This window comes from Danio rerio, chromosome 15 (assembly GCF_049306965.1).
Source record: "Danio rerio strain Tuebingen ecotype United States chromosome 15, GRCz12tu, whole genome shotgun sequence".
In the NCBI taxonomy this organism is placed as follows: domain Eukaryota; kingdom Metazoa; phylum Chordata; class Actinopteri; order Cypriniformes; family Danionidae; genus Danio; species Danio rerio.
In genome coordinates, this window is record NC_133190.1 from 32433640 (window position 1) to 32447230 (window position 13591).

At 34.9% G+C, this 13591-nt stretch overlaps 1 protein-coding gene across 1 annotated transcript in view; it reads right to left on the reverse strand.

Moving 5' to 3' along the window:
* The window catches only part of wscd1a (WSC domain containing 1a), a 69987-nt gene that overhangs the window by 37779 nt on the left and 18617 nt on the right, over positions 1-13591 (reverse strand). The gene's annotated exons all lie outside the window — the stretch shown is intronic.

Sequence of the window (13591 nt, forward strand, 5' to 3'; positions counted from 1 at the left end):
AAATTGTATACTATATTTATCCCATAAAAACAAAATATCACAATGTCAGTTTTTCCGATATTGTGCAGTCCTTAGTTTTATCTATTTCTGAATAATTCACAAACAGTTATAGTCAGGTATGCGAACACATAAGGTAGAGCACCTCTACAGTTTGCCCAAAGAGCATAGAATCACCAAGAGGCGACACTTTAGTGCAATTTGGGAAACAGCCACTAGATGGCGCGGCGGCCATTTTGGAATGAAAAGTCCAATAGAACAACAGCATATTATTAGTCTGTAAAATAAACTATTAAAAGTGCTGATGATTGTGATAGTAGGTGTTGTATTGTCGTCTTTCAGGTTGTATCTCAGCTTTAATGCACTTTTTAAATAAATATATAAATAAAAAGCAGCTGCTTGCCATCGCAACAGCAATAAGATACAATGGAACAGACAATCATGTGGCTGAATTTGTTCAAATAGCCCATTTGTTCAAAGACCACCTACTCTAAATGGATGTCATCAACAAAACATACAAAAACAAGGTATTCACGCTTTAATGAGATGTACCAAAACACTGGCATTGCTACAAAAAAAAATAAAATAAAAATAATATATATATATATATATATATATATATATATATATATATATATATATATATTTCCAGCTACTTATATTCTATTTATTCGTCCTATATATTCATCCTTCTCACACAATTCTAAACCACACAACAGGTTTTTTCATTCAACAGAGTATATGCAGAAGTATGCAAAAGGACTCTTATCTAATTTTACGCTTGAACAACTGAACGCTGAAGTCGTTTTAACTGATTATAATTTATTTACATTGCAACATCGATGCTTTAAAAGAAACCATATAAAATTGAAAATAAAAAATTCACATTAACTGTTCATCAGAAGTTTATCAGTATGGGAAAAAAACAGTAGTTGTGCATATACCCTATAGTACTGTTAAATCTCAATCAACATTCACAGAAAATAAATGTAGAGTGTGATGATCTCAGTGAAATTGAAGCATTATGGCATATTTGAACACCTGTTAGTACCAAATATCTAACATGTGTTCAAATAGGTCTTGTGCTACTATGATTTCTCACTAAAAAACTAAATAATAAATAAATAAATACACAAATAAAAGCTACACAGATGATAGTAATATCTAATATAAATGATATATAAATTATGATAATATAAATCATAAAGTTCTTAATACTTCATTAAAATAAGTACAGGTAACACATAGCAACTTAAAAATAAGTTAAACTTAACAAAAAATGTAGATTTATCTGATTTGAATAATTTTAGAAATATTAGTTGGCTTAACTTAAATTTGTTGCATTTGTTTTAAGCAATGTTACAGTGTTTAATATACTTTAAAAAGGCTGGAAGTTGACACAACCTAAAACATCCAATGCAGCCACTTGCCTGCACTTTTTTTTTTTTTTAAAGTTAGATCTAGGTCATACTTTTTACAGTGTATATAAACTATTAATAAAAACTACAATAATATCTTAGTGATATTAAAATAGCACCGAATTTGACAAGCTGTAAAATAATAATGTGAACTATAATGGTCACACTTTACAATAAGGTTCATTAATTAATGTTAATTAATGCATTTACTAACATGAACAAACAATAAACAATACTGTATTTGTTCATGTTAGTTAACGTTAGTTAATGAAAATACAGTAGTTCATTGTTAGTTCATGTTAACTCATGGTGCATTAACTAATGTGGACTTGGATGTTAATAATGCATTGATATATGTTCAATTATGATTAACAAATGCTGTACATGTGTTGGTTATGATTAGTTCATGTTAGTAAATGCATTAACTAATAAACCTTATTGTAAAGTGTTACCACTATAATGTTATTTTAATAATGAGTAACTTTTGTACACATCAAAACCTAAAAGTGAAAATCACTAAATGAAATAAGTTAGTTTAACTCCTAATTTTTTTGTTACTTCGAGTTATTGAAAAGGAGTTATTGTAACTCATAAACTAATAATATTAACTAGAACTCAAATAGAATGAGTTATGAATTAATAATATTTTTGTGTTAACTCTAATGCTTTAAGTTAATTTAATCTATTTATTACAGTTTTTGTCAATAGCTTAAAATAAATAATATTTACAAGAGATTACAAAGAGGTACACTTAAAACAAAGATCCTTTATTGTTCTCAGTGGTTACAAATTATTAAGTAAAAATTAGACTTAGACCTTATTTTTAATATATTTTTTTGTCATTTTTATTGTGTAAATGTGACCTTATTTTTAAATTAAATTTTAACATTTAAAAAGAAAATATATCAATAATACCCATTTATGTTAGTTTTTTATACTTATTGTCTTTATAGCTTTTATTAGTGTATTTGTGTATTATTATTTTAGTTACTTAATAAGAAATAAGACCAAATGGAAATAGAAATCTCAACTGACCACTTGTGTTCGGACAGTGAAAATGCGAAATGGAAACCAGGACAAAAATGATCTGAAATGTGGTTTAGTACTGCTACTCTAAGCTAAATTGTTTCTGGAACTAGCAGCACTTTTTGCTTCCACTGGCTTTTAGACATTCTTGAAACTTTCAGCCCATTATTTCAGCTCCAGTGAGAATTCTTTTGTGTGGCAAAGAGGTGAAAAACAAACCTTGTAACAAGCCTAACTGAACCAAGGGGTGGGCAGGCCCTCACTTCCATTCATTCATGCCAATCAAGCAATCCTGGCTGTACAGAGCCCACTGTGTGTCCCACTTATTCTCCCAGTCTATTTCATCAGAAACATGTCTGAGTCCACAGAAGATGCAAACACAAGCTGAGCCACACACTGACTACGCATTAAAAGCATAATCACCAGACTACACATGAATATGAATCTGGATTTGGTTTAATGCATGAGATTTAATGGGAAGAATTTGAGGCCAGATGATAAAAGCAGAATGTACAACCATTTTTTTTCTCAAGCTGGTCTTAAAGACAGATTGACCCCATTTACTGGTTCTGTTTTGAACAAAGTGTGTGATAATTCAAATGAAAAATGTTTGCTTTGTAATCAAAATGACTAATCCAACAACCTGATCTCACAAGAACTGCATAACTGTTTTACATTCTGTCAAATTAGTGGCTAATTCATATTAATGCATTCATATGAATATGGATAAGTCTTAGAAAAATGCATGCTGAAAACTAAAAACTTAACCCATAAAAATAGAATATTGATTTGTACATAAAATAAATGACTTTTTAAATAAAAAACTAAACCTATAATATATATATATATATATATATATACATATATATATATATATATATATATATATATATATATATATATATATATATATATATATATATATAAATTTTTTTTTTTTACATAAAATAAATATCATTTCATTCAAAAACATATGTATCTATACACTCACCGGCCACTTTATTAGGTACACCTTACTGGTACAGAGTGAGACCCATTTTTGCTTTCAGAACTGCCTTAATCCTTCATGGCATAGATTCAACATGGTACTGGAAATATTGCTCAAAAATAAGCTTTTGATCCATATTGACATGATAGAACCATGCAGTTGCTGCATATTTGTCAGCTGCACATACATGCTGCGAATCTCCTGTTCCACCACATCCCAAAGGTTCTCTATTGGATTGGGATCTGGTGACTATGGAGGCCATTTGAGTACAGTGAACTCATTGTCATGTTCAAGAAACCAGTCTAAAATGTTTCTCGCTTTTTTTGATATGGCACGTTATCCTGCTGGAAGTAGCCATTCGAAGATGGGTACACTCAGGGCTTAATTTGTGCCAGAACAAGCCGGACATGCCACCTCTGAAATCTGATCTGATCATCTCATTTTACTGATACCCCTCCTCACATGCATACCCAGCGATCACAAAATCACCACAGCGGAATGAACCACCAACTTATCCAGCAATATGTTTTGTGGAGTGGATGCCCTTCCAGATGCAACCCAACACCGGGAAACACCCATTTACTCTTACATTCACACACAGACACAATGGCCATTTTGGTTTTTTCAGTTCACCTATACCGCATGTATTCGGACTTGTGGTGAAAACCAGAGCACCAAGAAGAAACCCACGCCAACACAGTGAGAACATACAAAATCCATACAAAAATGCCAATCTACCTGGGGCTCGAACCAGCAACCTTCTTGCTGTGAGGTGATAGTGCTACCTACTGCGGCACCTTGCTGTTCCCGTGGGTGTATATATATATATATATATATAATATTAAAAATGACATCTGTCTAGAAATGTTACTGTAAAATTTTTACTTTCATTTATCTTAAAGCAAAAAATAAATAAAAACAGAAAAACAGAAACTTATTAATACTTATTAAGATACTTATCTTTATCAGAGAGAAATGAGCGAGTTTCAGCTCTCCATGCAAGCACATCACCAAAACCTTTTTTTTTTTTTTTTTTTTTTTTTGTCAGTGATCCCCAACTTCCTCTTTTTAGGCCTAGCACTGGCAAAAGGCCTAGATTTGCATAAACGCTTGAGATGCAGGGGCGGATGTCCTCGCCAGCACCAGAGGAAGCCATAACTATGAGGCGGCTGAGAATGTCAATCAGCCTGAGGGCTCATTATTCTTCCAGCTATGAACAGTGAGTGACTGGCATCTGCTAGTTTTTCCCTCTCTGCCAGTACTCAGAGCAGCTTCTAACAAATCTGTCCTTTACCAGACCGAAAATGCATGCACAGCTGACAGAAATCACAATCTATCATTCTACACCTTTATTTTCAACATCAGCTTCAGTGCTGCAAGGTATTGGGGGAAGAAAAATTGAATAAAAAATGATCATGTTCTAATAAACCGTGTCAGATTCATCTATACTGAATGAATCTATGTTTATCACTTGAATCATTTGTGGTGTCATGTTCTCAAAAAAATGCTTTCTTCCTATGTATGCGTAATTGAAAGCTAGTGAATATGAAAAGCAGCGAACATGTACATACTGCAGATTTTCATTGAGGTGACTGCATAGATTAGGGTGTCGATCACAGAAAAGGTGCTCAAAACAACAAAGCAAATTAAATAAAACTAAGATCTTTGAAAATGTGTTTTCGGCTGAGCACATCATATTAAAGATTGAATTAGATGCCAAATAATAATATGTATATTCATTTTATATTATGTATATTATGTAGTTCAGTTGCAGCCGGAAGGGCATCCGCTGCTCTGTTGGATTGAGATATAGTGACTTTGGAGGCCATTTGAGTAAACTAAATGCATTGTCTTGTTCAAGAAACCAGTCTGAGATGATTCTCACTTTTATGACATAGCGCGTTATCCTGACAGGAAGTAGCCATCATAATATGTGTACACTGTGGTCATAAAGGAATGGTCAGCAACAATACTCAGGTAGGTTGTGGTGTTGACACGGTGCTCAATTGGTACTAATGGGCTTAAAGTGTGCCAAAAAATATCACCCACACCATGACACCACCACCAGCCTGAACCATTGATACAAGGCAGGATGGATCTATGCTTTCATGTTGTTTATGCCAAATTCTGACCCACCATCCAAATGGCGCAGCAGAAATCGAGACTCATCAGATCAGCCAACGTTTTTCCAATCTTTTATTCCAACAACCATGCCACGTTCAAAGTCACTTAAATCCCCTCTATTCCAAATTCTGATGCTCAGTTTGATTATTACACTTATTTAACTTGTAATAAAAAAAAAAAATTCTGTTGCAGCTGTGAAAAAAACATATGCCAGAGTTGTTAGAGGTTCATTCCACTGTGGCGACCCCTTATAAATCAGGGAATAACCCAGGGGAAAATGAATGAATGAATGAAAAATTCAATAAAATGTCTATACTATCATTTGGGTTAGACAAAACAAATTGAATAGCAATTATTCAATTCTGTTACAATTCCTTAGTAAACAAATGGCATAATTATAAACATACACACTAAGATAATTCATTAAATATATCAATATATACATACAGTACTTACTAAACAACACACTATTACTGCTTTGTGGTTTTGCCTCAGGGCAGATTTTATGCATTTGTTTTTGTAAAGATTCTCAGTTTGCACATAATGTCAAATCCTACTGACATGAATCATTATTTCTGGCCAATGCTTATAGAACATTTCAGGAATGTAAACAAAAACAATGGTTCTAATTTATTTCCTGTATTACATTTTGATTTTCCATAGCATCCAAAAATCCAAAAAAGGTCTACACATCTTGATAATTAATGTTATGGCAGGCATTTTTTAACATTAAGATATGATTGAATTGCCTCTTGTTTGGTAACAAGCAGGAAATGTTTATAGGCCTGTGACATCAACATATTCATTTATTCATTCTTTCATATTCTTTTTGGCTTAGTCCCTTTATTAATAGGGGGTCGGCACAGTGGAATGAACCGCCAACTTATCCAGCACATGTTTTAGGCAGCGGATGCCCTTCCAGCCGCAGCCCATCACAGGGAAATATCTATTCATTCATTCATTCATTCATCGGGGCAGCAGTCTTAGGAGAGAACCCCAGACTTCCCTCTCCCCAGACAATTCCTCCAGCTCTTCCGGGGGAGATCCCGAGGTGTTTCCAGGCCAGCCAAGAGACATAGTCCCTCCAGCATGTCCTGGGTCTTCCCCGAGGCCTCCTCCCGGTGGGACATGCCTGGAACACCTCCCTAGGTAGGCATCCAGGAAGCATCCGAAACAGATGCCCAAGCCACCTCAGCTGACTTCTCTCGATGTGGAGGAGCAGCGGCTCTACTTCGAGCTCCTCACGGGTGTCAGAGCTCCTCACCTTATAAGAGTGCGCCCTGCCACCCTGCGAAGAAAACTCGTATTAAACTTGTATCCGAGATCTTGTCCTTTCGGTCATGACCCAAAGCTCATGACCATAGGTGAGAGTAGGAACGTAGATTGACAGGTAAATCGAGAGCTTTGCCTTTCGGCTCAGCTCCTTCTTTATCACAACGGACCAGTACATCGACCGCATAACTGCTGCCCCTTTTGATACCATTGCTTTCAGAACTGCCTTAATCCTTCATGGCATAAACACCAATGGCATAAGCATACCATTTTGAATTTTGACTTTCAATAAACACCTAATATGCTCCTTATTAATAGTTATTAAGGTAGTTTAGGTATTGGGTAGGATTATGGATGTAGAATAAGATCATGCAGAACATGTGTTTATATTCATTCATTCATTTTCTTTTCGGCTTAGTCCCTTTATTAATTCTAGGTCGCCACAGTGGAATGAACCACCAACTTATCCAGCACATGTTTTACGCAGTGGATGCCCTTCCAGCTGTAACCTATCACTGGGAAGTGCTTTATATAATGAATACTAATAAGCAACCAATATCTCAATAACATGCATGCTAATAAGCAACTAGTTAATAGTGACAATTGGTCCTTAAAGTGTTGCCGAATGTATTATTTTGTATATATATATATATATCGTGCAGCCCTATAAGGTACAGACACGCAGTGCTAGATGCATTTATTATTTTATTTTTTTTTTTGCTTCAGAATGAAAATACCGTTTTATAAAATCATCTCTAACAGCTCCTCTGCTTTGAATACCATTTAGAATTTTTCCATATGGATCCATTCAGCTGAAAATCGCTTTTGAAAAAATGAACCTGAAATGAGGCCGCAGTATGTTTATGAGAGATGACTTTCTCCCCATATTTGGTAAACCGGAGCATTTGGCAGAGCAGCTTTTAGAACATTATTCATTTTAAATAACTGTAATTAATGGAGCCAAAAGGAGGCGGCTCGATTAATTATAAGGATGGTCCGTTAATGAATGCTACAGCAAGTGAGATGCGTGGGACACATAATTCATCTTATTTTATCTTTCCTCTCGCTCTGGTGTGCGTTCGCTGGTAAATGGTATTGCGTTTCACACAGAAACAAATGCATTTATGAATAATAATGCAGAGCCAAGGTCATTTCCATTTTTCCGTTCGGGGAAGTCTGACGACTCCACAGTGCATTTCAGAGGGCATTAAGTTCAGAGGAAAATGTTATTCGCCTTTATTTGATGTTTTATTTATTAGTCTATTTTGCCGCGAAACTCTTTGACTGTAATAGCATTGCTCTGAGTTAAGGCCGCGCAGTATATTGTTTCACAATCGACCTCGCAACGTGTGCATTCGCAATAGTCACATCACAGGATGTTCAATGGTGAGTCGGGATTCAAGTTGACCAGGCACCACAGTTCAGAACACATGTCAATTGCAGAGTCTTTGCAATGTTTAACACAAAAAGAGTGAAAGTTCAAGGAGTGTGACATACAAGCAAGTTTAAAGCATTCTGGCACAAGAAATTATACCCAGCGTCATAGACGTTAATATTAGGTTGGTTTTAGGTTGCCTGCGTCCAGTGGTGTAAAGTAACTAATTACAAATACTCAAATTACTGTAATTGAGTAGTTTTTCTCAGGAATTGTAATTTACTAAGCAGTTTTAAAAATGCGTACTTTTAATTGAGTACTTTTTAGTACTGTATGGGTACTTTTACTCCACTACTTACTTTCAGCCTGCACTACTTTATTTTTGTCTTGTCAATGGGGATTATCAAATCGTACATAGAAGGTGAATCGCCTCATAATAAACTGCCTCAAGACATGGGCTGTTTGGAAGCGTTACAAGTGTCCAAGAAGACATCCAAAATATTTACAATGACCCAGAGACTTTTTAGATGCATATCACTGATGAGAAGATGACGGATGTTTACTGCATGATGACCGAAATGGCCTTAAACACCCAGCAGACACAAGACGTCAACATGACACCAGATTGATCGTATCCCAATGTCGTGGGGATGTTGCATTTTGTTTAGAAATGAAAATCTGGTTGATATCAGAACCCAACACAAGATGTCAATGTCCAACGTACAACCTGAATTTCAGCATCTAATGATGTTACAGCTTGACGTTGTGTGGACGTTACCACTATGAGGTCTATCAGACGTTGGATTTCAGTTGCCATACCTGATGAATAAATGTCAGCATTTGATGTCAATATGATGTTATTTTAAGATGTTGACTTAACATTGGATTTTAGTCACGTTCTAACAACCTAAAAACGATCAAATATCAACAGCATTTGACGTCATTATCAAAATAACGTTGTCCTTAGACACTGGCTATGCATTGAATTTCGGTCACCTTACATCACAACCTAAATTGAACCAAATATTAACATCTTATGACGTCTTGTGCCTGCTGGGCAATCACTAAATGCACTACATAATGTTACGTTTACACACATCCACGAATCACATGTAAATCATCAGCTTTTTACAGCATAATACTCACTACTCTTGAGTACTTTTAAAAGATGTGGCTGATTCCAGCGTTATGGACGTGACATTTGCAGTAAAAAAATGAAACGTATATTCTCAGAGAAGGTATATGTTAACAGTATATTGAAATATATGTTTATATTTTTCTTACCCCTTAACCATGGAGTTCAGGCATCAAAAAAATATCAGTCTATGCAGGTGTTTTATATTTAAAATGACGGCAAAATGAATGCATTACGGACGTGACAAAAAAAAGACATGAGTTTTGTGAGTTGACATACTTTGTGAAAATTCTGTGAATGAAAATGCAGAAGACAAAAAAATATATAACAGTCAAAAGGATAAGGGTTGGCTCTGCATGGGACATATATAATTAATTGTATTTAGTTTTTCATTTTTGCATTAATGAGGAAAAACTATCGTTACGGACGTGACTTGTCTTCGTTACGGACGTGACTGCTCTGAAATTGACAGTTGACACATTACGAAAATCAGATAAATGCTTTCAAAACTTGACCAAAGACCTATTTGTGGATATCTGAAACCAATAAACTTTAACCTCTGAGACATCTGAATGGTAAGGTTGCACAATTAATCAAACTTAAATAGATATCACCTTGTTATATTTAATTCGTATTATGGCATGTGTGTTGTTAAAGGTTAACGCACGTTCGAATGTTCAAAACTCAATTCGGTAACAATGTTGCATGCTAACATGGTGCTTTTATACTCTGAATAATATAGAATTTATAATAAACATAATCAGCTATAATGGGCCTATGTTTAGCAGGCTCCTAAAGTTAGTGTTTCCAGACAAACTTGAATTAAATCATTGCCCGACTGTTGCGCAAGACCGTGTCTACGTGGAGAATATTTAAAATCTAGTTTTGTCACAGATATGGCAATATTATATTTGACAAAGTTTATTTTAGTTTATTCTAGTTAATGTGTTAGTTGATGGAATAAATAATTTAATTTCTCCACTCGCGCTTGCTTTCTTTTTCTCGACGGCAGTCACTTCAGGACAGGTTGCAAAAAGTTCATACGCACCAGGGTGAGAGAGAAAACTTTAAAACTTAAGAAAGGTTTTGTGTAGGCTATGTTAAACAAGCATAGAAAAATAGTCATTGGTTGTAGGCATGTACGATGGATGACTATAATGTTTATATTTTTAGGCTATAGTTCATAACCGATTGTGTAAAATATTGAATTAAATATTTACAGCTGCAGGTCCTATCGATTTTCTAACAAATTTAATACTCATATAATGTAGTTAAAGCTTAGATCAATATCAAGATTTTATTCTTATTTTATTCTTATTCTTATTAAAATAATTTTAATAAGCACTCAAGCGCATTTGCCGGGTGCTGGAAATCTTTGAAAATGTTTCAATTTTAATGTAGGCTATAGCCAATTTTCAAGCTTTGAAAGTGCTTAGATTTTGGATAAAGAGCTTGGAAAATAAATTGTGTCGCTTTGATAATTTATCTTTATAAATAGTTATTTAATTAATGAAATAAAAAACATATTTATGCTCTGCATGAAATGAAAACTCCGCTGTGGCCTGACCCGCGGCGTGCGCATTTTGAGCAGTGGGAAAAGACCAAATGCATGGAGGTTATTGATTATGCGCCTTGCGCGCCTCGCGTTTTGTCATTGCGCGCTTTGTGCGCTCCAGAAGAAAAGCATGTTACCTCAGTGGCGTCTTTCATTCTTCAATCAAACGAAAGCAGAGGAGGGGTTTCCTTGGAGGTGACAGCAGTGTCAAGATGACTACGGCGAACTTTTTAATGACGGAGAGACTTGTGGTCGCTGTTTTAAGTCATCCAAAGTTGTATGACTTTACAAATCTTGAATTTCATAATGTTATTTAAAAAATGTAATTATGAAAACATTGACAGCAACACTCGCGCACAATAGACCAGCTGATTCAGTTGTTATCTATAGTGACATTCAAAAGAGCACCGTGCTCCTTTTCTTCTTGTCAACATAAAATGCATTGCGGAGCGCCTCACGTCTCTGGAATGAAGAAGCGCGTTCGTTGTGATCGGCTTTTATGAGCAACACATATTTGTTAACTCGCATGACAGTAACACGTGCAAACACACGTGCTTACAGATGTTTTTTGCCAAAAAAGCAAAATGAAAGAAGGATTTTCTGGCCACAGTTTGACACAGGAGTTGACGAACCAGCGCTGATCCTGGTCGTCTGTGCTGCCTGCAGCCGCGTCATAAACTCAACTAGGCATATTCATGATTTAGTGCAGACTACTATCAACAAACCACCCTTTTTTCCATTTCGAAAATAACAGTTATTAATAGTTCTTATATACATTTTAAATAGCCTAATCTACAAATCAAACAAAGACAAATATTTTATAACTTCGCAACAAACTGATGCTTTCATTTTACAGCTTATAAAACATGTATGCAAATTAATGCAGTATCACATGTAAATAACAAAATTGTTATATGCTTAGCCTATACTTTACAAAATGTATAGGTTCAAAGCCTTATGGTTCATTGTCATTATCTTTCACTATAGGCAGCGCGTGCGCACATGAACCGCAAGTAAGACGGAGGAAATAGGTTAAGTCATTATGGCCAATTATGGCAATATGTAAAATGTTGTTTTCTTATTAAACATTTATTTCTGAAATGTTACTAAATTGGTTTATAGTTAAATGAAATGTTCAGTTCTTGATATAACATATGGATGTTATGTAATGTAAGTCAGTAATTGTAATGCAGCATCATAATGAACAAATATGCGCTAGTCATTGGCTTATATTAATAAGGAGTTCAAAAATGGTCACGTCCGTAACGCAAAATTGTGGTTGTTTAGAGCAAAGACCTGAGATGAGTTGGCGATCATAATTAGTATGGACATATTTTGGCTTTGTATACAAAGTTTCATTTTATTTGTTATAATATGTATTCCACAATATAAACTTTTTCATTAAATCGTTACGGACGTGACACGTGACCGAAGCTGCGTGATGTCTTAAATATGTAGCTCATAAATCAAAAGGGCAATAATGTTATGAAAAAGTAAGGATAATTATTTATACTACAGACACCAATCCTTCTGCAGAATGATTACTGTTAACATAAAGCAAGGAAAAGGTGAGTCTTTAACCCCTTTTTTGAAAGCACGAAAAGTGGTTGGATGATAATGAAAATTAGCATTGGCACAATCCTCATATTTCATGGATAAGCAAAACAATTTCCTTAAAAATTCAACAAGAGCACATCATAACAATAAAATATAGACCTTAATAAGCAAATTGAAATAGGTTTTGTTATTTTGGTCAAAAGTTTATTTTTTCATGATAAGGTTGACATTTTCATGGAATTGCTCATGTACTTATAACTCATACTTTGAGTAATATTGAAAAAAGATACTTTTACTTTACCTGCTTTACATTTAGGCAAGTAATGGTACTTTTACTTAAGTATGATTTTCAGTAGTCTTTCCTCTTTCCCGCCTGCATATAAGGCAGTGGTCTCAAACTCATTTCCTGGATAGCCACAGCTCTGCAGAGTTTAGCTCCAACCAACTCCAACTCACCTTCATGTGCAAACAACTGTGTTTGTTTAGAGTTAAGGCAGAACTGTGCAAAGCTGCGGCACTCCAGGAATCAAGTTAAAGACAATGTGAAACAATGTTGATATTTTGTTGATTTGTTGGAAAGTGATCAAAATCGAATGCCGAGAAAACAACTTTAACCAACGTCATATTGATGCCAAACACTGACATTTATTTGTCAGGTATGGCAGCCACAGTCTTACATCTGATAGACGTCTAAGTGGTAACGTCCACACAACATCAAGCTGTAACATCATTAGACATTAATATTTGAAAGTAACCTAAATGCTATGTCTATCAAAACTTGCAATGGAAAGTAATTGTTGTTTGCTAGTTTCAGCTTGGCGCAAGAGTCATTTTGACGTTTTGCAGCACGCTGTTAAAATAGCAAATCCATTTGCGCTCATATGTGCGCCCATAGGCGTTCTGGTCTAAAAAAGGAGGCGTGTTAAGACACATTGCTGGCGCATTGCTATTTTAAGGAACTAAAATAGACTGTATAATAGACCAGATCAAAGCAGGTCTAAAGTCAAGTGCAGAGTGTGTTAGTTGTGCGCCCCGCTTAAACATTGCTTAATACACACAGGATGTACACAAATACACAAATACACAAATACTTTTACAAATAAAAAAGAACTAAAAGATTAAAATGTTACAAAAAATTTTATTT